This window comes from Poecilia formosa, unplaced genomic scaffold (assembly GCF_000485575.1).
Source record: "Poecilia formosa unplaced genomic scaffold, Poecilia_formosa-5.1.2 Scaffold48, whole genome shotgun sequence".
NCBI lineage: Eukaryota > Metazoa > Chordata > Actinopteri > Cyprinodontiformes > Poeciliidae > Poecilia > Poecilia formosa.
The window spans coordinates 136,544-160,787 of NW_006799987.1; the positions used below are offsets into that span (position 1 = coordinate 136,544).

Consider the following 24,244-nt stretch of genomic DNA (forward strand, 5'->3'; position numbering starts at 1 on the left):
AAAGGCGAATTAAGCAGAGGCAAAGAGTCTTGTTGGTGTGGCCAGAACCAAATGGACAAAAAAAACCTTTGGCGATTTCCACACCAACTCCTTCAATAACTGGATGGAAATAAAGTGTAAAGAAGCTTTCAGGATCCCAGCGAATGGCTCCAGGACCGGGGAAGACCCGGGTTTGTTTTGCACATGGGGTTAAGGGTTGTATCCTCTCCAAGACATTCTGGGAAGACATCCAAATGGAGCACGGAAAACGACTTAACTGCAGCTTCATTACGGACTGAAGGCAGGCATTATGGCACAGAAGCAGCTGGAAAACGAGACTGATGGGCAGAGGCCAGTCAGCTCTCAGATTAAAACACCTCGCTGTCGATTTAAGAGAGCAGCAGCCTGCAAAACGCATGCAGCAGCACATATAGCTGCAAAATAACAAAAAATAAATTTACTGAATTGACAAATGTATCCTTTCCAGATCTCATCTTTCTGCACTGCAGAAACAGGAATGCATAGTAAATATTGACATTTCAACATTGTCTAATTAGAGCAAAGTGCCAAAACCAAACTATGATCTAACTGTTGTTCCTCTGTAAATCATTAGACGTTGCACAAGGCGTTACGCAACAACAACCGAGACCAAAACGTGGCTCTGAACGAAACCTCTGCCACAGTCAAAGCAGAAAATCTTACACCAAGAAAGCCTTCATTTGACCTTTGTGTTTTAATTACAAAGAAAAAGAGCGCATTGCGAGTTTTAAAATATTCATACCACTTTAACATTTTTTTCCAAGTCACAACCTGAAACTTTTGTGTATTTTAAAATCAGGATTTTATTGGAGAAAAGCCAACAAACTGCATCATGAAGCTCTAATTATTGTTTATAATTGTTTCTTGTTGCATGATTGACAGTTACTCTCTCTGGTTCTGGATGCTGTGCAGCTTCTACTCCTTTTACTTTCGGAACGGTGTGTGTGTGTGTGTGCGTGTGTGTGTGTGTTGATGCGTAACCGTGGCAACAAGGAATTGTTTTTACAGTTGGGAGTGGCTGATTAGCATCTGAAAAGTGCAAATAGCACATGAACTATGACCCGTTTAAAAAAGGTTCATGGATGCAGAGGAAGTTGGAGACATCTCTTCCATTGACCATAGTTGGCAGGGATTGTATCCCCTACTCCAACATCTCTCTGCTTGGCTTTGTAACATTACAACCACTCAGAGATATAAAGGGGAACAGCAAAAGCAAATGAGGTGGATGAGCAATTCTTGGTGTCATCCAGGACATGTTACTGTGAAATATCGTCTCTCCATAAAGCTGGACGATATCGGAATTTTATCGGATAATTTGTGGTTCTATTGTGATAACAATAAAGATTATTAAAAAGAAAAACAACTACTTATTTTTTAGGTAACTATGGTTGTGAAAGCATGGCACAGCATTCAAAGTGCCACAAACAAATATAGTTCTTGAACAAAATTCACATTTTTTAAATTTTTCTCAAAATTGACTTTTTTCCCCCCAGAATTATGATTTTAATTTCAGAATCCTGACTTTTTCTAAGAAAACTGACTTTTAATTTAACTTTCCCCCAAAATTTTTATTGTTTTTCCCTCTCAATTCAGACTTTTGTTCCCTCTTAATTGCAACTTTTTGTCTATCAATTCTGACATTTTTTCTCTCAATTCAGATTTTTAAGGACTTTTTTATCAAAAATCTGACATTTTTGTCAAAAATCTGACATTTTTGTCAAAAATCTTTTTAGTTTTGACTTTTCTCAACATTTTGCCTTTTTGCCAGAATTTTGACATTTCTTCTCAAAATTCTGACTTAAATGCGGAAGAGTAAAGTCCAAATTCTGAGAACAAAAATGTTTTACTATGTTTTTCCAGTGGCTCTAATCCTCTTCCGTGTTTCCAGGAGTCATCGTGGCTCAAATTTGCATCATTCTCACCCAACCTTACAAAATCAAGTTAAGGAGCCAGCCTGGGCTCTGAATCTGTCTGCTGTTCATAAAGACATCAGCAGCTTTTGTACGTTTTTGGCGGAGCAGTTTCCGTTGGCTGCTCTGTATGCAAAACATGCAAAAGATAAGCACAACAGCAGTGGTATGAAAATATGCGACACAATGCAGGTGTCACAGTCGGATCGGCTTTATGTTTTGGGGAATTCGCCCTGAGGCCCTGCTTTTTATTTCATGGACTCAAACTTCAATGCCTGGGCATGGAGGCATTCTCAGTATCGCATTATTCTTTCATAGCTCACCTTAGCGGCACTCCCTGTAACTCACCCCAAAGTTCTCAGATCACCTAACCAGATAAGAATCACTTTGTCAGCAGCTCGACAAATCTGTGTGAATGCAACAGCAGCTGCTTTTAAAAGACACAAATATATACATTTTTAACACAAAATGATAATTTCACGTCTGATTTGTCCTTAAAAGTACTTAAAAACGTGGCTACAAGTAGCTGTTCAGTTGCACTTTTATGCAGCAAGAATAAAAAGAAAACAGGAAGATGCTCGCAGCTCTTAGAAAGTGAGACGTTTCACCTCCAGAGGAAAGAAACGTAGAGCTCTCAGCAGCCCTGAGAGACAATTTGGATCAAGTTGCAAACTCTGTTAGGAGCTAAATATAGTTCTGCAGGATATTATTGATACACACATACAGAAAGGCTGTGCACAAGGAGAGAAAGCGCGCTCGAGACAAACCTGTGTAAGTAAAGCATGGGTGCATTCAACAGGCCAGTGGCAGAGGCCCAGCATAAATAAATAAAAACACAGAGGAAGACAGTAACAGGAAAAGAGCGGCCTTAAATAAACATGACACCAGTTTTCAGAAGCAACACGTAAGCACTTTGCTGTGCAAATATATCTGCAGCTGTAATAGAGCTTTAATCACATCACGGTTTCTACATTTTACATTTCTGATACATTTTTAGTGCAGTTTTCAGGCTGTATTGTCAATATGATTAAAAATATGTATAAAAATTACTTGTTAAATATTTTTAGGATGAATTTATAGCAAACATTAGAGATGAACCAATTGGCTTTTCTTTACCAATACTGATTTATAATGGCTATAACTGGGAGTTCACCAATAAAACGGACCGATTTTCTTCATTTTGGAAATCGGCCGATACTTGCTGAGAAACCGATCTGCAAAAGTCTAAAATTTAGGTCTGTGTGTCTGTAGCCACCCAACTAATCGATAAACTTAGAAACAATAAATAAATAGGCATCAGTTTGCCATAAAACTGCAATCAGTGCACTCCTCCTTTAAAAAATACTTCATTTTTTCTACCAATAGCAATGAAAATGTATTTATTTTAACAATCTTAAATCTCTACAAGCCTAAAAAGCAAACAGATCTTTGCAAAGACAAAATATATAGAAGTAAAGTTGATTCAAAATAGATTTTAAAAAGTGTTCACATTCTTCAACTGTTATTAAATAATAATACATTTCATTTAGAACGGACTTTACATGTAAATCTCAAAGTGCAGCAAAATGACAATAAAAGCATTATCCAATCTAAAAACAATAAAAACTCATTTTAAAATATCATAAGATCTTAAGAACAGAAACATTTTCAGTTCCTAAATATTAAAAATTAAATAAATATTAAAGCATCATAACAGGTGACTCAAAATGAAAATTAGTAGGTCAGGTTTTTTAAAGATCAGTGATCGGCCTGAGAACTGCAATCAGTGCAAAGAATGAGTCCAGCCGCTTCTTTAAAGCCAGTATAAAGTGATTTAAAGCCTCGTCTTTAACCGAGTTTTAATTAAAATGAGGAAATGTGTATCAAACTACACGAAATGGTGCATTCTTTATATACCAGGAAATGTGAGAATTATTGATTTTAAGTGTTTAATGACTGGAAGATTAATATCAAAATCACATGTTCCTTTATTTGATTAGCCAAATTAGAAAAAAAATTACTTTTTTCAATTATTTCAAAGAAGCCCAGATCATAAACCTCCCACTACCGTGCTTCACAGCTGCTACAAGTTCTCTCTCTGAGCATATCTTTTTCAAGTTTGTTTAAATGCAAACATAAGTCATGCAGCCATATTGTTTCAGGAAAGCAGAAGCATAGCGTGCTAAATGCTAATTGAGACAGTCTGAGATGCAGCTTTGGGAAGAACAGAAATAATCTTAAGTGTTTTCCCAGTTTTAAAAAATCTTTTGGAATTTGAAAATTCCAAAAGAATTTTGGGATTTGGAATTTTCTATTATCATAGAACTGACTCAGTTCTATGATACTTTAATTAATCCTACAGGAAAACTAAATATTGTAACTCATATAATTTCCTTTAAAGAGTTGTTGTAGATGCCGATAGAATGATCTCCTGTAGCAGTCTGTATTACAGCTATTTGGAAGAAGCCTCTGACCAAAGAAATCATGTTGATTCTACGGGTTGTAAATGTTTTTGTTTTTTTTTATGTTTTTGATAAATTCCACTTTGCACAATAACCTCCAGATGTTCCAGAATAATCCCAGAAATTAAGAGAACCAGCATTTTTTAATCAGGTTGCTAATTGCTAATGTCTTCCCCCCTTCTAACTGCTGATGCTCATTTAAAATAATTTAAAACAAAGCGTCAGGTCACTGCTTGCCTCAGTATGTCCTTCTTAAATCAAAATGCAAAACTTGGTAAGACAAGAAGCCACCTTAAAACTTGTTAAAATGACACGACAAAAACTTGGTAAAATGCAAATATTAAAAACCTCGTTAAAATGCAGAACTCAAGAACCTTCTTGCAACAACAAAATGCAAAACCATTTAAGACAAGCAACCTTCTCGTTAAAAAAAAAAAGCAGAACTTAAGATGAGAAACCTCATTTAAACGAGATGTGGAACTCATTAAGACGACAAAGTTTCACGCTTTAAATTCCTCTGGAAGACGACAATGTCGCTCACTCGCTCTCCATCTGGTCAACTGAATGAATTAATTAATTTAAACTTCACTAGAATGAGAGAGTTTCTCATTATAACAAGTTTTTGATCTGCTTAAAATTAGAGGGTTTCTCATTGTAAAACAATACCACTGCTATATTTATTCGCTAAGTTTGGCAGCATTGTGCTTCCATAGTTATGGGGCTTTCGTGATTTGAGGTTAAATTGATGAGCATCCTGATATGCACTGTTGGGCAGTAGCTAATTACCTGAGTATCTTTTTTGTAAACATTTACTTTAGGAGTACTTTTAGTACTAATGTACTTTTTACTTTAGTAATTTTATCATGAAGTATTTCTACTCTTATTTGAGTAAAATTTCTGGACTTTCTACCCACTGAATGAAAAACAAACATGTTTTAACCAAAAATTCACCAGACGCAGACACACACCTGCAGTTTTTGTTAAAGTTTCATCTGTGTTTTACTGAAAGAAAGAAACTGAATTGGAAAAATTTACTTTTGCCTGATTTTTATTTTTTTATTTTTTGTTACTTACATGAATTATTGCCATTTTCACCTTTAAAATACCAAAATTTCCACTTAACTTTATAATTTGGTCCAGTCTCAGGATGTACTTTCTAAATATTAAATGATTGATAATTTGATCAGTTACTCAGTACTTGAGCAGACTTTTTACCAGATCTTATTTTTTTACTCTTGAATAATTTCTTGGATGGCTACCGAGTAAAAATATGTAGAAGTAGTGCTACTCTGATTTGAGTATAATGTTTGGGTACTCTGCCCACCTCAGCTGATATGTTGAATCATATCATTTAAAGTGGATGTACTTTCTTTTTCACACCGGTTTGTGTTTTTATTACATTATTTAAAGTAAATGCACATTTTCTCTCCTCTACAGCATTAAGGGGTGTTGTGAAAGCTGCAGCTGTTTCCACATACCCACAGTATGTCACCTGCTCAGCTTGGGCTGCTTAAACGCCGCTGCTCCCATCAGCTAGCTGACAAGCTAACATTGGAAGAGGGCACATCTGGATTCAAAACACCCCTTTGCTCCTTCTCCGCAGACTGGAAGCGGTGAGGTTCGAACTGGCACGGCGTTCCCACCGGGAGAATTTGAGGACACATGCCCCTGACGTGAACCCCACGGCCCCTGCTGAGTGGAGCCCCGCTGCGCCAGCCAGACCCACGGAGCTAACTTAGCATGCTAATTCATGTCTCCGCTAGGCTGACGTCGCCGTAGCCCCGTCTTCCACACACACACACACGCGCGCGCACATCTGCAAGGCGAAGCGGCGCTAGCTAATGGGATTTCAACTTTTTTTTTTTTTTTTTTTTTTTAATCGGGCTCAGGAAGAAAGTTACGCGCTTCAACACGTACAAACGGGCGGTTACGAAACCCAACAGGCTCCGGCGGTGACAGTGTTGAGAAATGCGGCGGTGCTCCTACCACATTCGGCGGCTGTCTGGCTTCAGAAGAGGCCGATCATGTCGGGACTCAACGGCCCCGGGTTCGGTCCACATTCCCCGGAGTGGCCGCCGCTGCTGCTGCCGCCGCCGCCGCTCTCGGTATCACTGCGCAAAGATGGTCCCGATCCTGTCGCTTGATAAGAAAGAAAAAAACGGAGCTGCTGCTTGGCGATCACAGCGAGGTGCAGATGGTGATTAATAACATCGGCATGTCTGCGCTGAAGTTTCGCTTGAAATCAGAGGACGCGTCACCTTGCAGCGGTTCATGACTCCCACTGTTCAAGATGTGGAAGGGCAGGACGAGTCCGTATCACTCCCAGCCGCTGACAATAATCAGTGTGGCCACACGGGCATCCGTATGTCACTCTGCTGACATCCAGTCACCGAAAACTGCACTCCCCATATCACTCTTTCTGTCAGGTTTAAAATGTCTGGTGGACGGCGGCCAATTACATAGAAAAAAAAATGGACGAGTGAACTTCTGCCATAAAAACTGAGAAAATATGAGATTTGTCTCAGAGATTTTCTAGAAAAGACTGGGAAATTTCTGATTTGAACAGAAAAGTTGAAAATGTTCTACAGAATAAACATCTGATATTTTTAGGTTAATCTCAGAAAGTTTCTAGAAAAAAATTCAGAAATTTCTGATATGAAAAATCAAAAAATTTTGAAATAAAATCAGAAATTTTCCAGAAAAAAAAGGAAATTTATGAGTTTTAAAAGTTGAAACTTTGCTATAAAAAAATTTAAATTTTGAGATTAATCTTAGAAAAAAAATCTGATCTTAAAAACTCAACAAAAAAAGCCAGAATAAAACTCGGAAATTTCTGATTTGAAAAGTTGAAAATTTGCACAAAAAATGAAATTTTCCAGTTAAAAAATAAGGAACTTTCTGAGTCTAAAGATTTTAAACTCTACTAGAAAAAAAATCTGAAATTTTCCAAAAGAACATTTCTGAGCTTAAAAAGTCAAAAATTTGCTAGAAAAAAAAATTGAGGTTAATCTCAGAAATTTTCCACAAAAACATGGAAAACATCGAGTTTCAAAAGTTTTATCCTTTAATTGTCTCTCTTTATACCAAATGCGTTCAAAGTGGGGCGGGGATCCATTTGAAATCTGGGTGTAGGGATGAACTCTGACCTGAGCCTTCAGAGCCACATAAAGTCAGTTACAAAGTAGGCCTTCTATCACCTAAAGAGCATTTTCAGGATTAAAAGACTAAGGTTTCACCAAGATTTAGAGAATCACATCCAGTTGTTTATCTTTGTAGCTCAGAGAATAAAATATTATTAGTTTATAAATCACTGAAAGGATTGGCTCCACAGTACATCTGCATATTTAATACGATACAAAAGGCGACTAAAGAATCAATAATCTCATGCAATATGGCTGAGTAAGTTCTTCATTTTCTCCTTGTAACATTTCCTAAAGTGAAACGCAATTCTGATCAAAAGGTGACAAACTCATGTTGTCCAGATTAACTGGTTCCACAACATTTTGATGCTAATTTTAGAAATGGCGATTCTATGTTTGTGCTTAGAAGTTATGAAAGAAATCCACAAATTATACATTTCAGGAGAAATGTCAATGAAATCAGGCACATTCACCATGTTAAATAAATATTTCATTGCATATTGTAGAAAATACAAAATTTTTAAGGAGGAAAGTTGTAATTTTGTATTTTTCATATATATATATTTTTGCAAATATATTGAGTTTTACAATCTAATCACAAATGTACTTTAAGCATCAGTTATTGTAATTTATCATTAATGTATTTATATCTGCTTTTTCTTTTGATGAATCATGATACGGTCTTTTATTAACTTATGTTAAAATTAAAAACATAACTAATCAAACGGATGTTAAAACATCTATAAATAAAGCTGAAAAATATTGCATAATATATATTCAGTTTTATTCACTAAATTAGCTGCATAAAGTGAATATAAACAGAAGTTTGCTTTTATGAGAGATTTCCGTTAACCCAGAAAGTAGACAGAACATGAAGGCTAAAAAATTAATTATAATAACTTCAGTTGCACCATGCATAAATCTCAATAATTATTTGACCAAATAATCAATAAAAGTTCAATAAAGTTGAGTTTGGTCTTTGGTTTGGTTTTAAAATCAAAGTTTATGTTTATATTGATTAAAGTTTTGTTGAAAAACTGATTTGTTTCCAAGTTTTAACCACTTGTCGTTACTTTTTAAATTATTTTATTTTACTTCCTGCACTAAAAAAATACACCTGCTCTCATCTAGTTTATTTGGGAAACTTTTAAAAATACTCAGAGTCATCTTGATGTTTTGAGAAAGTTAGAAAATGTTCACAAAAAGCACCAAGTTGCAACAATCTCAGCTTCTTAGGGGTGAGAGGAATCCATGATTGTTGTTCCAGCTGATCTAGTTTACCTTTGCTCTTTTGCTCCCCCTGGTGGTCGGGCAGAAAACTCACCTTTTGTAATTTATTTCAAATAAATTTAGCTTAATATATTTACACTTCCACATCAGGATCATCGTTATTCCTAAATGATTTACAGTGATCAAATCATTTTCTTCATTAATAAAATAAACAACACAAACTCGATTCACTGACATAAAAATTAAATAAAGTTAAGCAATAAGAAGAAAGGGTTGCATTGTGATATAATTTAGTACATATTTACATCAGTGATGTTCAGTGGACTTAAAAACTTCACACAATACATTTTTGTGACTAAAAATAAACAAAATAAACTAATTCATTTAAATTGACGTATATTCTGCACAATGCTGAAAAAACTAATTTACAAATAACTTTTCAGCAAGACATGGAGCTTGTTTAAAGTTAATAATTACTTAATATTAATAAAAATAAAGAACTAGTTCCACCGGCAGATTATTTTACTTTCAACAAGACATTCTTCCCTTGTTATAAGTAAAATAATCTGACAATATAACTACTACATTTTCGCAGATATTAAGAAAATATTTACTTAAAATAATCCCCATATAATGCTGAGAAGTTGCTTGTAAGTCACTTTTGTTTACTCAGGTATTTGCACTAGAAAGCAGACCAAAAATATCTGATAAGATTTTGTGTTTTGCAGTGTAGCTGTGAACCTGCAGCTTCGTTTTAGATCATCAGTCTGATCTGAAACACCTTCTGTTTGACAAAGAAGAGAGAAAAGATTCCTTTCACCAAAAAAAAGGAAAAATAGGAAAGCCTCTTTGCACTTGTTGCCAGTAGCCATTATCCACAGCTAATTATGTTGCTTAGGAGTTTATTAGCACCAAATGAGTGAAATCATTATCTCCCAATTTAGCATGAAAACCCTCACAGATTATAAATTATGCCTGATTCATCTTGCTTAGTGAAAATGCTAAACTTTTTAGCTGCGCAGATCGTATAATATTGAGTAATTTTATGTTTATTATGAGAAAAATGTAGAGAGACAATGAGAGTTCCTCCCTCTGAGTCGATTAACCCGGCAGAAGAACGAGCAGAGAGGAATAAAAGGAGGAATGAAACGCTGGAGGAAGGTCAAGAGAACAGAAGAAAGGCTCAGCGGGAAATGAGAGAGCAGGAGCGAGGGAGAGGGCCAGTGAGAGAGAGAAGGATGAGAAAGTGAAACTATGTTGTCATGGAAACTGGCATGGATCTGAGGAGGAAAATAAGAATGTAAATTGGTTTATCCTCAGGGAACGAGACGGCGCTGCGGAGGAAAAATAAACCAAGAGATGAACGAAGGAAGGAAGGAAGGAAGGAAGGAAGGAAGGAAGGAAGGAAGGAAAAGAGATAGGAAGGAAGAAAGCAAGGAAGGAAGGAAGGGAGGAAGGAAGGAACAAATGGATAGAGAAAGAAAGAAAGAAAGAAAGAAAGAAAGAAAGAAAGAAAGAAAGAAAGAAAGAAAGAAAGAAAGACGGCGTCCATGTTTGCAGCTGCAGTTGCTTCCAGATGAATAATTGAAGCGCCGTCAGCCCAGGAGGCGCAGGTCAGTCTGAGTGGGTGAATTACTAATATGGCTGAACAAATTGTGCTTTAAGTGCGGCCGCCGCATGCCAGAAACGTTATTCCACTCTAATAGGTTGACACTTTTTATGGCGACGCCTGAAGGGCCTCATCATCGGAGAGTGAAACTGCTCCCAGGACTCTGATCTCCATCTTGTTTTCAGGTACTCATAACAGAGGGAGAAGTTCCTCTGACTGTAATTACTTTTCTTTTCCAGAGTAAGCATTTTTGATCTCTGCTTACCTTAGAAAACCCATCAATCGGTTTGATTCCTCTGTGTTGGGTTATGGGGTGTAATGTCACTCCAGGCCACTAGAAGGAGCTGCTGTAAGAAGTGAAATGAGAACGATAGGCGGAGTTTTGCTTTTTGACAAACTAAAAAAGGAAATGGACAGAGAAAGAAAGAAAGGAAAGAATGAAAGGAAGAAGAAATGAAGTAGGAAGAAACATCAGTATCTATTTTCTCCAAAGCGTTTCCTAGTTGTAAATACTAAGATGGCGGTTACGCAGCTCTGATCACCACCAGATGCTACCAGACTCGATCAAAATAATGACCTGGGTAAGATGGCGAACGACTTGCACACAGCCCAGGCCAGAACATGATGAAAGGAAGTTTCTGAGCTGTAGATGGACGACATGTTTTGGATTCAGGCCAACATGGTGATGAATAAAGCAAAGAAAACTTTGATCAAGGAGCTGCACAGAAAGCAGCAACCACACAATCACAAGACCACCCAGAAAAAACCACCAAAGCTCCGGTTTCATTAGGAGGGAAATGGATTCAATAACTTGTTTTTGAAAAAGGTTATGTCATTCCAAGTTGCTTAATCTCCTCAGTTGAGCGCTAAACTCTCATAAGCTGCATTTCCATTTACCTTTAAATTGAAATTATGAAAATAAATTTGTTTAATGGAAAAAAATAGTCACGTTTTCAATAAAAAGTTTCTGCCCTCAAATTACTCACAAAAAAAGTGAGTATTTTGCTGAAGTTGCATCACGTGAGTCGTGTGATCAACAACAGGATGTTACTACTGGCGTAAATGACAAAGACGACGACAGGAAGTGGTTGGAGGATGATGGCATGGCATGTTTTTTAATGACTCATTTCAATTGCGTTTCATATTTAATGGAAAAAATACAATTGCAAAATTGCGTTTTTTTTTACATTAGCGGAATATCAACAACACTTTTTGTACATTTGAAATGAAATGTAGCTCCCACAAGATCGGACCAGAAGTGAGCCATCTTGTTACGCAACTTCTGTTATTCTGATATTAGCAAGACACTCAGTATTTAGAAGTAAAGTTTGCTCACCTTCACTGGATGTAAAGAAAATTCCTCTTTACTGTTGGTTTTTACACCCTGGAATCCAACAATATCCAAACATCGCAGTTTTCAATTAAGTGGAAAGCTGCTTCCAATGGCGGCGGGGTAACCGGAAGCAGGAAATGTGGCATCATGTGGTAACTGCATTCAGAAATTCCATTACATAAGAAACATAATTATTATCACACGTGATTAATAAGGTTGGTCACCCGACAAGCTATTAAAACATGACGCATCATTTAATTTCCGCCAGTAGTAACATCCGGTTGTTGATCACATGACTCGTGATTTTCAAAATAAACGTTTCTATTTCGTTCATAAACCAATATTTGAATTTAATAGAATGATCTGTGACCTTCAAGAATAAATAATCAAAAGACAAGTTGAAACATGCAGAAAGCTGGTTGGCAATTATAATAAGGGGTTGATTAATATAAATACCAATAAAATTTTTTTATTATTACTGAGAAAGTGTCATAAATCATTTTTAACACTCCTTTGTTTAAATTAAAGCTATATTATTTCTTGGTCAAATAAAAATACATTTAAAATCTAAATCTAGCAGGGCTTATGAAGAATTTTGGACTATAGATGTTGGTGCATTTTAATGAAATCATTTACTCCTTACACTATACCTAAACACACAGACTTGCCAGTGTTGGTTTCTTAATTAGCTAAATTTTACCATTTCTAAATAAAACAAGTCTGTAAAAAAGGTTTGGAAATTGTAAAAAAAATAAATAAATAATGCAGTAAATGTCAACAAATACAGGGGAAAAGAAACTGCAGACATTTGATTGTAGAGAATTAGAACTGCCAGTAGATGGCAGTAAAGTTTCTCTGATGAATTTTAATGAAACTCGCTATTTTTCACCAAAACATCAGAAAATAAAAGTAGGAAAAACTATTCCAGTGTTTTCCTTAAAGATGAAAAAGTAATGTGTGAGGGATTTCAGGTTTTTACGCTGTTTTAAACATTTAAAATTAAATCAGTCAAGAAAAACATATTAGCTTAGTACTGAAGAATGCACTGCAAAATCACAAAGTCTTGATACCAAGAAGTTCAGTTTCTAGTGCCAATATATTAGTACACTTGAAATAAGACAAAACAAACTTAAAAGTAACTTTTCAGAAAGATATTGGAGCTTATTTTAAGTAAACAATTCCTTAATAATGATCAAAAAGTACTACCAGTAGATTATTTAAACTATACCATGGTAAAAAGTATTTTACTTTGTCTTGTTTGCAACTGAAAACCCCAAAAGCTAAGACAACAGGGTTTTGTGTTTACAAAATTATATATGTAAAGTTGTGAAAAAGTCTTTATTTATTCTTCAAATTCCTTTCATTTTGTCAAAAAGTTTTCTGGTATTTATCGGTAAGCTCTGTTACGCTGCTCTTGACAGTTGGAGGTTGCCATGGCAACAACTAACTGACAGCTCCTCCCGTTTTTCTGTCAATTCTTCTGTCAACCAGAAGCAGCCCTGATAAAACCAGAGAACCTGGGTGTGTGAAGTCAGCTCTGGAACTAAACTAGGCCATAAAGTTTGATAAAAAAAAAAAAGAAAAACGATTTTAATTAGATTCAAGTTATTTTTATGTTTCAGTTTATTATTTTCAGTTAAAACTTGTTTTTCAGATTCAAATCTTTTCTCTTTAGTTTCAAATTTCTTTCCAGTTTAAATTTTCTTCAGTCTCAAAACTTTTTTCAGCTTAAATTTAATTTTTTTTAGGTATTTTTTTTTCAGTTTCAAATATATATTTTCAGTTAAAATTTTTCTTCCAGATTCTACAATTTTATCTTTCAAATATTTTTTTCAGTTTCAAATCATTTTTTTTTTTCAGATTCAATTTTTTTTTTACACTTTCAATTTTTTCCCTTTTGAACAACCTCCATAGACAGACTACAGGACTGAAACGATCAACAAACTGATTTTTTTACTACAAATGAAAAATCGATACACTTTTGGGCATGAAAAGCCATTTTATAGGTATTTTTCTACATTTTCTTACAACAAATTAAACCTTCAGGTCGTTTTTAGGTGTAATTTCTAATTTCACATCATAATAATCTGGTGAAAATAGTGTCCACATGAGAAAACATAACCCTTTTCTCTGGGCAGACAGAGGAGGCCCTGTCTGTGAAGTTTACTGGGGCCACTTGAGGTGAAGTCCAGCTCCATTTATGAATTGGTTATGAGCTCTGGAGGTGTCGTTTTGACCTTTTACAAAGCTGCGGCCGCCAGCTCGGGTCTCGCAGTGAGACGGAGAGCGTAGCTGTACAGCAGAGTCGTCTTTTAAAACAGTGAGAGCTCAAAGAGGTCTGGATCTTATTAAATTCCTTTGTCTCGGTCCCACTCTCGCCCCTCCTGGTCGGCCTGTCTGTTTTTACTTTATTCATATTCATTCCAGCCTGACCCTCCTCCTTCTGGGCCTTAAACGTCCCATGATGCATTTCGTTACGACTGCAAGGCAGATGTGTCTAGTGGTGCAGAAATGCTCAAAATATGTAGACACCAAATATAAATATAGGGTGCACTGCAAAAACACAAAATCATGCCAGGTGTTTTTGTCTAGTTTTAGTGTAAATGTTTCAGTAAACTTGAAATAAGACAAAACTAACCTACAAGAAACTTTTCAGCAAGATAAAAGGAGCGTTTTTTAAAGTAAATAAGTCCTTAATACTGAGCTTTTTGTCTTATTTCAAGTGGAAGAAATATTTTGACTAGAAACTAAACAAAAATACCGGGTAAGATTTTGTGTTTTTGCAGTGAATAATGTGCTTAACACTGTAAAAAATAATCAAGTCAAATCCAATCTATTCAAAACTAGCATTTTTTTTCTAAAATTGATATTATGTAGTTATCGACTTAAAACAAGCTCCAGTATCTTCCTGAAAAAATACTTGTAAGTTAGTTTTGTCTTATTTCAAGGGTACTGAAATAAGACACTAAAATTAGACAAAAATACCAGGTAAGATTTGTGTTTTTGCAGTGTATGATGTGTTTCACACTTGACAATATCAAGTCAGATCCAATCTAATCAAAATTTGTATTTTTTTCTAAAATTGATTTTAAGGAAGTATTTACTTAAAACAAGCTAATATGTCTTGATGGACAGTAACTTTTAAGTTAGTTTTGTCTTATTTCAAGTGAACTGAGATATTTGGAGAAGAAACTAGACCAAAAACTCCTTGTGATATTTTCTGTTTTTGCAGTAAGTATAACTCTGTCTTTGCTGCAGTGTAAATCTGACCTGGATAATAGACAGCCAGTTTATCCTATTGATCCCTGCAGAAATCCCTCCAGAGCAGCTGGCCGACGGCGGCCTCATCTGGAACCGCCATCAGTCGCTTGTTAAACACCGAGTGCGAGTCGGGTGGGAATGTGGCAGCATGCGGTCCCAGCCAATCCATAACCAGACACCAGGAACGGAGCACCAGCATCGCATCAGGCACCAGTTTTCTTTTCTTTTTTTTAAAGTTTGTGTGGGTGTTTGTGGTCGATATAGAATCTGTACTTCCTCCTCTTTCTCTCAGTCCTGTCTATGTAATTGATCCCAGACTGGACATTTGAGTTGCCAGCAGCCGTTCATATCATTTTTATCTTTTAGACAAGCCCTCTACTGCTTCCAGATGGGGAAAGCACTCCGGGTTCAGGCTTGTTTTTGAAAAAAATCTAATGCTTTAATGTCTTTACCTTGCAAATGGAGAAACCAACATGAGTGAAACACAGATGTGGGTTGCTTTGTGAAGCCTTGATGCCGACCTGTGGAACCTTTATCTTAGATGCTTATGTTTATCTTTGTAAGCGTTTGTTTCTGCGGCCACTGTAAGTGTGAATGGATGTTTTGTACACTGCTGACAGTGGCTGTGGTTCAACTCTGTGGAAAACAGCTTGTGCAACATCCCAGAGTGCCTTCATGTCATTCATTTGTGATGATTTGCTTTTATTCTATTTCCACACCGATCTGCACAAAATCTGCCATCACCTGGAAGGAATAGCTAAGACAAACATAATCATTTTAAGTTTACGTTTGCTTTTCTCTTGGCAAAATTCAAATTTAAAACATTTGTTTTTGAGTAATTTGATGAAAAAATAACTATGAGAGAACATTTTCCTCTAAAATCAATGCTATTGAAACAGCTAGCTTACATTTAAACTCAAAACAGTAAAAAAATTTTATGTTAATAAAACATTTTAACGTCAAATCACCTTAGATGCTTATGTTTTAATCTCCTCCATTGTAATGTTATGATACAACAATGCAGTATTGTTTTAGCCTTTTGTCACTAGTTGTGCTAGCAGTAGCTTCTAGTAGCGTTAGCTTACCCTGAACTGTAATAAAATGTTTTAAAAGCTTCACGTGACATACTGAACCTGATCCTATTCAATCTCCTAAATTTTTATTATTGGATATTTATTTTTTTAATAGAATAAATGGATTTTAATTGTCACCTTATATTGTTTATTTAAAAAATAGCTGTTAGCTACTCACCCTTTGTACGTGACGTCACTCTCTTCGAAACTCGTCCCGCTCCGCCATGACGATGCACTCCTTTAAACCCTGTCGAAGTCAACTGGTAACCTAATACCGCTTCTATGTTGTTGATTTCGCAATAAAAAAAAATGGTCGTAGGGTGCTGCGCGGTCGGCTGCACAGACAAGAGTGAAAACCAAACTTGTCATTTTATTGTGTAATTTTTAAAGAGGAAAGAAACGCGATGGATGTCAGCAGCCGTCAATCATCATGACTGGCAGCCCTCGGTGTAATCACGGATCAGGACCTAACACTTTCCACAAGGTAATTAGACTAACGTTCATATACTTTATAAGTAAGTTTGTTTAGAAAGATATTAAATATCGCGTTATGGAGAAGTTGTGCGTCTAATTGTTAGTACAATGCCGTACCGGACTGCAGCCTAACATGAAAAACAAACGCATAAAAAAAACCTGGTTAGCATCTGGGTTTTTGAACCTTTTTAATGCTCCTCTGGCCTAAAGGGAAATGCCGTTTATGACAGTGATATACATAATGTGGTGTGAATTCAGGCAAAGTTGATAATTTGATGAACACGTCAGGAGGGTCGGTTTCTAAGCTAGCTGTTTCTAGCTTCTGTACCGCCGTCTATGAGCCCCAACCAGGTGTGTTACGTTCAAAGGCAAAATAAAATGACTGGAACATGTAGAAGCCATGAATAAACCGACAAAAACAACTTCAGAAGCTCAGTTCAATACTCCCGATCTTCACTCTCGACGTCCATCATGGCGCCTTAAATGATTAAGTGACGTAGTTGGTCAATACTTAGCATAGCATAGCATGAAACGTAGCTTCCATTTAACCTTAAGAGGGCGAAGTGGAACAAATGGCAAACTTAAGAAAATGACACAGCATTTTCTTTTGTTTAATGATAAATTCTAATTATAGCCTAAAAACAAACTCTGTCGTTAGCTGTTGGTAGAAAACTCAGCATTAAAAATGTTAGCTTTCAGATTAGCACACCGGATTGAACCAGTCTTCATATCTTCACTGAATGTTCACATTTAAATTTTTGTGGTGTAAATCTAAGGATTTATTATGTTACTGCCAAAACGCAAAGTGTCTAAAAGGTTAGTGGTAAATCTTTAAAAATAACCGATATATGAATGTAAAAGTAACACTGTATGCAGCCATATTCAATTAGTCAAAGATTTAATTTGTTTCCAACATAAATGGTTTTTCAGACAGGACCCTTTTGCCTGATCAACACAGCTTAAAATAGGGCAATCTAATGAGCTCAGTTCAGATCGCACAAAGAGGATAATTTTCCCAAGCCTTTGCCGCACAGCCAGGAATGTCTCTTGGAACAATTTCAAAACAACTGTGGATTCCAGCGCTGTCACTTCAAACACTGGAAGGAAAATGCAAGGAGAATGTCTGGAAGAAGGCACTCTTTGAAATTTCATGCTCAGGAAAAGTTGATCTCAATGGTAAACAGCCTCCCAGAACTTTAGCTTGTTTAGATGATTAAAATAAAGTATTATTTTATTCTGAAATGTCTTAAATCAACATCTCATGAGCCGTTTAACCTGCAGAACCATAGACCTCATGGACAAACTCTGCTGTATCGTCACGTTTTCTACATCTGCAATTTGAATAAACAGCCTGCCAACCAGAATTATATGTATATTTCCAATTCAGAAGCGTGCTTGTGAATTACTCACCAAATGTGTCATCCCAAGAACACGAAGGAGTTAAACTATGTTTGACATTCCCATTACGCCACTGGGAAACTCAACAGTAATTTTACCAAAACACTGGTGAATGCTTTTTTTTCTGGTTTCATGGAAACATCTCAACAATTAGCTTGTCAACATCACAATGTGGGGATAAATTGGATAATAACAGAAAGCCGCAGCATTAATAGCTTGAATAGAAGAAGTGACAGTCAAATTAGTCAGCTGACTGTAGAAATAAAATGCATTTAAAGCTGTTTTTTTACTTTATCCATCCATCTGTGATGGAAGTTAAAGTGAATCATTGAAAGTATTCAGTAGATTTTAGACTTTAAAACATATCTTTAACCCCATAAAACAAAAACAAATCAGCTAAAGATAAAGGCTCTTAGCTAAAGCGATGCTAACTGTAGCTAAGAAGAGCACTAGCTGCTACTGAACACTAAAAAGTTAGTGGTAAAACTTTCAAAACAACAGATAAATTAACTGCAAAGTATGACTGCCCCGTTACGTTGCAACCTAAGCTGAACTCCTGCACGTTTGGTCAGCTGGTTTTACCACTGTACAATGGCTGCTGGAAAACACAAGAGTTGTACAGTTATTGACTTATCATCCAGAAACCACTTGCTCCATTGTAAAAACACAAAATCTCACCAAGTTGTTCTGGTATAGTTTCTAGTGCAAATATCTTATTACACTTGAAATAAGACAAAACTAACTGACAAGTAACTTTTCAGAAAGACATAGGGGCTTGTTTTAAGCCAATAATTCCTTAATATTGATTAAAAAGTGCAAGTTCCTTTGGTTATATAATTTATAACACAACATTTTCCCAGTAAAATAAGTTTTGTCTTATTTCAATTGCACTACATTATTTGGACTAGAAACTAGACAAAAATATTTGGTAAGATTCTGCGTTTTTGCAGTGGGCATTCTTTTTGATTGTGCAGGAGGCTCTACTTCTGCTTTTCAAATATGTACGGTTGTATAATTGCGTATCTGTTTGCAGCCTTTTTCACATGCGAGTATAGTCGTAGAGTTGGGGTGGGACGTGGCCAGGAGCAGCTCAGTTGCATTTAAAGTGAAAACACGTCAAACTAGTACAATCTCATTATCTAATAATTTTGAGCAAAAAAAAGTAATGAACATGTTTTCTGTAGACCATAGACGTATCGTAACCGGTCCAAGGTCATAACAGATCACCTTTAAGTCCATATATGGGTTAATGCATGTTCCTCCTGTTCCTTGGCCTCAGCTGGAAAACAATGACAGACCCCCTGCTGTGGGAGGATTGTTGGTTTGAGCTGCTGTACACGAATCAGCTGACCCTGGAGCAGCCTGCGCGTCCCGTCGGGGCAGCGGACTGGCAGGACAAGGTGCTCCAGAGGAAATCACTGCAGAGGTCAGAGCTGAACGCAGCCTAACTGCTGCCTGGATCCTGACGGACAGTGGTCAGGTCTTTGCTCAGTATATAAATACTCCACGCTACATTAGCCACCAAAGCCTTTCCACATGTTGTTTGCAGAAGGCCTCTGCGGTGCTTAAGCCCTGATCCTCATCTGGCTCTTTGCAGGTCAGCTCAGCCAGGACTGTGCAAACGCTGCCTGACACGGACCTGCGCTCAGTTTCACCAGAGGGGGAAACAGCCAGACCGTGTGTTGTCCTGTGGTTTTTAAATACCCAAACCGGACCGCTGTGAGCCACGCTTCAACCAGCACGCTGTAAAAAATACTCCTCTGCCGAATCCTCCACAAGCTGGACTCAAACTCCTGCTCCAGGATTTACTGAATGTAAAAAAGTAAAAACAAGGCAGAATAATAAAGTTTTAATAAAAAAAAAAAAAAAACATGAGGTAAAAACTAAAAACTGTAAAATCTTGTTTTCTCTATCACCATCAGTGGCCATGCTAACTTGCCTTAGCATTTAGGAAGAAGCTTTAGCATAACAGAAAGACAGGGGGAGAATGTGAGCAACACATACACAAGGGTGACTGACAGACATAGAACCCTCCCCCTGGTTCTGATTGGTTGTTTCTGACAAAGAATGTTGTATTTCTGCAGGTGACAGTAGGACAACAGGATGAAGAAGAAATAGATTTTTTCTGATTATCCGTCTCATGTTAAAGTATCACAACTAATATTTACATATTAGTTTTAACAAATATGTAAAAAGTTAGAGGTTAAATCTCATTTAACTCATGTCTGGGTAACAGAGTTGCTATAAAATGGCACTTTGTGGCTGGAAAACATACTACTGCCCCTTTATGCAGAAATTGCATTTTGTTTCTTTTCAATCCTGACTCAGACTTCTGAGAAAAGCAGAAGTAAATGTAAAATATCTCCTAAACAATATTTTGTGCTCCTGGGGCTCCGTGAAGGGAAGAGGCCCCTTCCTGCCTCCCTTGTCCCAAGGCCAGTCAGCTGTGGCTTTGCTCTGCAGTCAAGGCTGACATGGCAAGGTGGGGGGGAGGAGGAGGAGGATGCTTCTGTGTTTTTCACAAGACCAAACGTCTGCATGGCTGTTTGCCCGGCTGGGATGCAAGATGCTAGCCTGTGCAGCAGAGGAAAAACAGCCTTCACCTGCTCAATGTGTGGTCCGTCACTCCGCAGCCGAGTGGGGGGAGGAACAGAGTTGTGGCGGTCTTTAAAGTCAGAGGAAGTCTACATTACTGGGGAACGGCCAAGCCATTCTCGTGAGAAAGAAAAACAAAGAGGTCGGACAGCAGTTTCTGTCAGAGAAGGAAAAATGGAGCGAAATCAGAATCTCGTTAGGGCGTAAGTGGAAACACACATTCTCACTGGAAACCAGCGCAGATTATTTTTCTCATCCTAAATCATCTTCTGTTAAAGGTGACCTCTTAGATGTCTGTGGGAAATTCAAAACAAGTTCATTAAATTTTTTTGGCACAAAATAATTCTTAGATGATGAGATTTCAGTCTGCTCAGTTCTGCCTGTTTTGAGCTGTTTTATTCAACTGTTTGTCTTTGAAAAGGAGAAGTGGAGCCTCCTGCACAAGAAACAAAAATGCAGCAGGTGGTTTCTGGTCTCTTGTCACTTTAACTCCTTTACGCTTCTGGCCACGCCCCCAACTCAACGTATACATTCACCTGTGTGTGAATGCCTGCAAACAGATGCAAAATTATACAACCGATTGTCTTTGAAAAGCAGAAGGGGAGCCTCCTGCACAAGCAACAAAAATGCAGAAAGTGGTTTCTGGATGGTAAGTCAACAACAAAACACTCATATTTTCCAGCAGCCATTGTACAGCGTATACAGCGGTAGAATCGGGTAGAGTACCCAAAAATTGTACAGAATTAAGAGTAGCACTAATTCAACATATCAAGAAAAATTAAAAAAGTAGCCGTTCAAGAAATGACTCAATAGTAAAACACTATTTGTTAAAAATGGAGACTCAATTAATGAGCAACTGATCAAAACATCAATTATTTAATATTGAAAAGTTACATCATCAGATGGACCAAAATATGAAGTTATGGAAATGTTGGTAATGAAAATAATTCATATAAATAGCATATTTACAAAATAAAATCTGGCAAAAGGAAAAAATAAAAAACATAAATGATTTTCTTTCGTTTCATTCTCTGTCTGGTGAATTTCTGGTTAAAATAAGGTTTTTCTTCATTCATTGAAGTTACTGATGGTGAGTAGAGTATCCAGAAATCAGCTGAAAGTCTGATTTCCTTTGAACCAAAGCTAAAAATTCATTCATTTAGAGTTGCTTTTGAATGATAATATATTAAATATTGACCAACATATTTGATGTGTATTGATAATTTTAACAACGGCATTTGACAAGAAGCAATGGGCAGCAACAGCCTTAGTTTCCCAGACTTGCAGCCAAGAAACTGTTTTTAGAAGCAAGTGAAACCCAGACGCAAGTATAAAAACGTGAATTTTGCATAATATGTCACCTTTAAACCTTAGCAGCATGTTCCCATACTGGTGGTCCCCAGAAATTAGAGGTTAGCTGAACTTTCAACAATGCCACTGTGGTAACGACTGATCTAATTACAGGCGTGCTCAGAGGTCCCACCTGTTCTGCCAGCGCTGCCAACAGTTCGCAGTCTGGCCGGGTGGCAGTAAAGTGGAACAGCCTCGGATTTCTGGATCTGATTCTGACCAAAGATGAAGGAGAAGTCGGCTGAACGGACCGCGGTACCTGAAAGCTTTTACCAAACCAGATAAGAGATGAAGCTCCCCGCTTTCGCCCAAGTCCAAAACATTCTGTTTTCCAAGCAGCTCACATTTTCCAGCCGCCTGGTCCTCTTCCCCCCGAGGAGAACCAGGCGTGCAGCCAGCAGATGTGGCAGGACTGCGGCGTTTCAGAGAGGATGTGCTTCACCAGACAAGAATGTGGTCAACTCTGTCTCCACGCAGCAGAACCGTCCGTCCTTCATGGTCTCATTCACGACGCAGCATGCTTGTTTTTGTAGTTTGTCTCATCTAAGATGCAGTAGAGGCATAAAGCAGAATGACTTGGAGGCCAAGTTCAAATGTCTTCTTCAAAGTTTGGGACTTTAAGCAGTTTCCAGCCACTGTCTGCCAGTCGTGGGAAACTCCTGCTCCACCCTGTGATTCAGGAGTTTGTGGAGCCACCTTTCAGCTTTCAGCAGATGTTCTCAGTCTGACTTTATTCATCCCTTTGTGGAGGAAATCTGGTCTGCTTCACTTCATTGAGGGTTGCAGACATTAAAGCCGTTTTCGCACTGCAAGGAACGGCACGGCACGCTTCGGTCCGGTTCCACCCGAACTGCAGCCCTGTTGTGTTTGCATATAACTGAGGGCGGCATCGAAGCTGAACCTGACGTCATTATTTTTGAAACTAAACAATGGTTTCGATGTATCGGCTGAAGCCTTTTCCTCAGAGATGCGGCGGAAAACTTTCTCTTTCCTCGCTGACCGATCTAGTTCATTCTGTACTCATTCATCAGGGAGTAAGCGGAGGGAAAAAATTACCTCATCATGGGACCAGGTAACAGCAGAATATTGAGGGGAATTCATCACAAATTAATAATAATAATAATAATAATAATAATATTAAAAAGAGCTCTCTTTACAAAATACAGTAAGAACAGTTTAGTGAGAGCCAGCTAGACCCGATCAACGGCTGACTGCAAAACAACCAACGGCTGACTCTAAACCAATCAGCTGCTGATTCTAAGCAGCTCCGCTTGGCCGGCCCGATTGGAACCGCAGCTCTTGTGGTTCCAAGGAGCCGGGTGGAACCGGTCGGAAGTTCTAATGCAAACACGGTCAGCTCTACTTTGAACCCGTTCCGTTCCTTGCAGTGTGAAAACGGCTGAAGAGAGTATTCACAGTCTGGTAGAAGTTGCTACAGTTGTTACATTTTCAGCTGCGGTTCAAAAAACCGAACCTTTTGAAAAACCTGTTCCCCTCCTCGCCTGTGGGGGCGCTGCATTAAGAACCACTGACGGAAACAACACAAAAACCTCTGAAGAAGACTCTGAGTGCAACTTCCTTCTTCACAAACTGTAAACACAAAGTGGCTCAGATTTTAGCGGTTGTAGGATTTCTCTTTTGTCTTTTCTCCCACGTTTGTTTTGGCTGTGTTTACCCAGAATGCCTTGCGTTGAAGTCCACTTCCTGCTTTTGGAGCGGTCTCCGGTCGGTTTGGCGTTCACCAATGCATTCAAACCGAACCAGAGTTCACTTCAACTGAACCAAGACAGGTTTGTAGACGGACCAGAGTTGGACAGCTCCAATAGCAGGAAGTGGACTACAGCGCAGGGCATTCTGGGTAAAACCAATCAAACATGTCTTGCGCTAGCAGAAGAAATGGCTCCCATTTTAACTGTTATTAATTTGCCTCTACCTGCTCCCTTCTCCAGCTGCATCCAATAAAAAATTGTTTTGCTTTATTGACAAAAACAATTTCTATTATTTCTAAATGTATATGTTTTGGATCTACCAATCGTTTTCCAACAAACCATTTAACTACAGTACTTTTCTCATTTAATTACAGCCTGGTTTATTGTTGAGTAAATAAAGAAAAACAGTATTTATTTTTTCTTCCTTATTTTCCTTTATTTGGTTGGCCCACAAGTCTTTTAAACTTGATGTTTGGCGCAAGTGACAAAAAGTTTGGACACTCAATTTAGAGGTTCCTCTTGAACCCGATGGAAGCAACAACTTTGATTTCCCCAATTATGGCTCAAAGCCGCAAAGAAAACAGAAGTAAGCAGAGAACTAAACTTTTCTTCATTTTTTTTAGAAAGACCATAATTTCTTTACAAAATATTAATAAGTCTATCCATAAATCTTCACATGACAAGTTGAGGTTTCCAGAAACAT

General features: G+C 37.5%; 1 protein-coding gene and 2 long non-coding RNA genes across 3 annotated transcripts in view; 2 read left to right on the top strand and 1 right to left on the bottom strand.

Annotated features, from left to right (window-relative positions):
- bcl9l (bcl9 like) overlaps positions 1-6,870 on the bottom strand; it is a 39,213-nt gene extending 32,343 nt beyond the window's left edge. The window contains exon 1 of the mRNA XM_007552320.2: positions 6,356-6,870. The gene's annotated coding sequence lies outside the window, so the exon portion shown is untranslated. The remainder of the gene's footprint in view (positions 1-6,355) is intronic.
- A 3,355-nt stretch (positions 6,871-10,225) lies between these two features.
- On the top strand, positions 10,226-16,088 carry LOC107836294 (uncharacterized). Its single transcript, XR_001662169.1, has 3 exons — positions 10,226-10,352; positions 10,446-10,533; positions 14,993-16,088. It is a non-coding gene; the product is annotated as an uncharacterized LOC107836294 (long non-coding RNA).
- A 124-nt stretch (positions 16,089-16,212) lies between these two features.
- Positions 16,213-19,776, top strand: LOC103138210 (uncharacterized). The gene is made up of 3 exons (XR_476265.2): positions 16,213-16,499; positions 19,167-19,313; positions 19,485-19,776. It is a non-coding gene; the product is annotated as an uncharacterized LOC103138210 (long non-coding RNA).
- Positions 19,777-24,244: the final 4,468 nt, after the last annotated feature.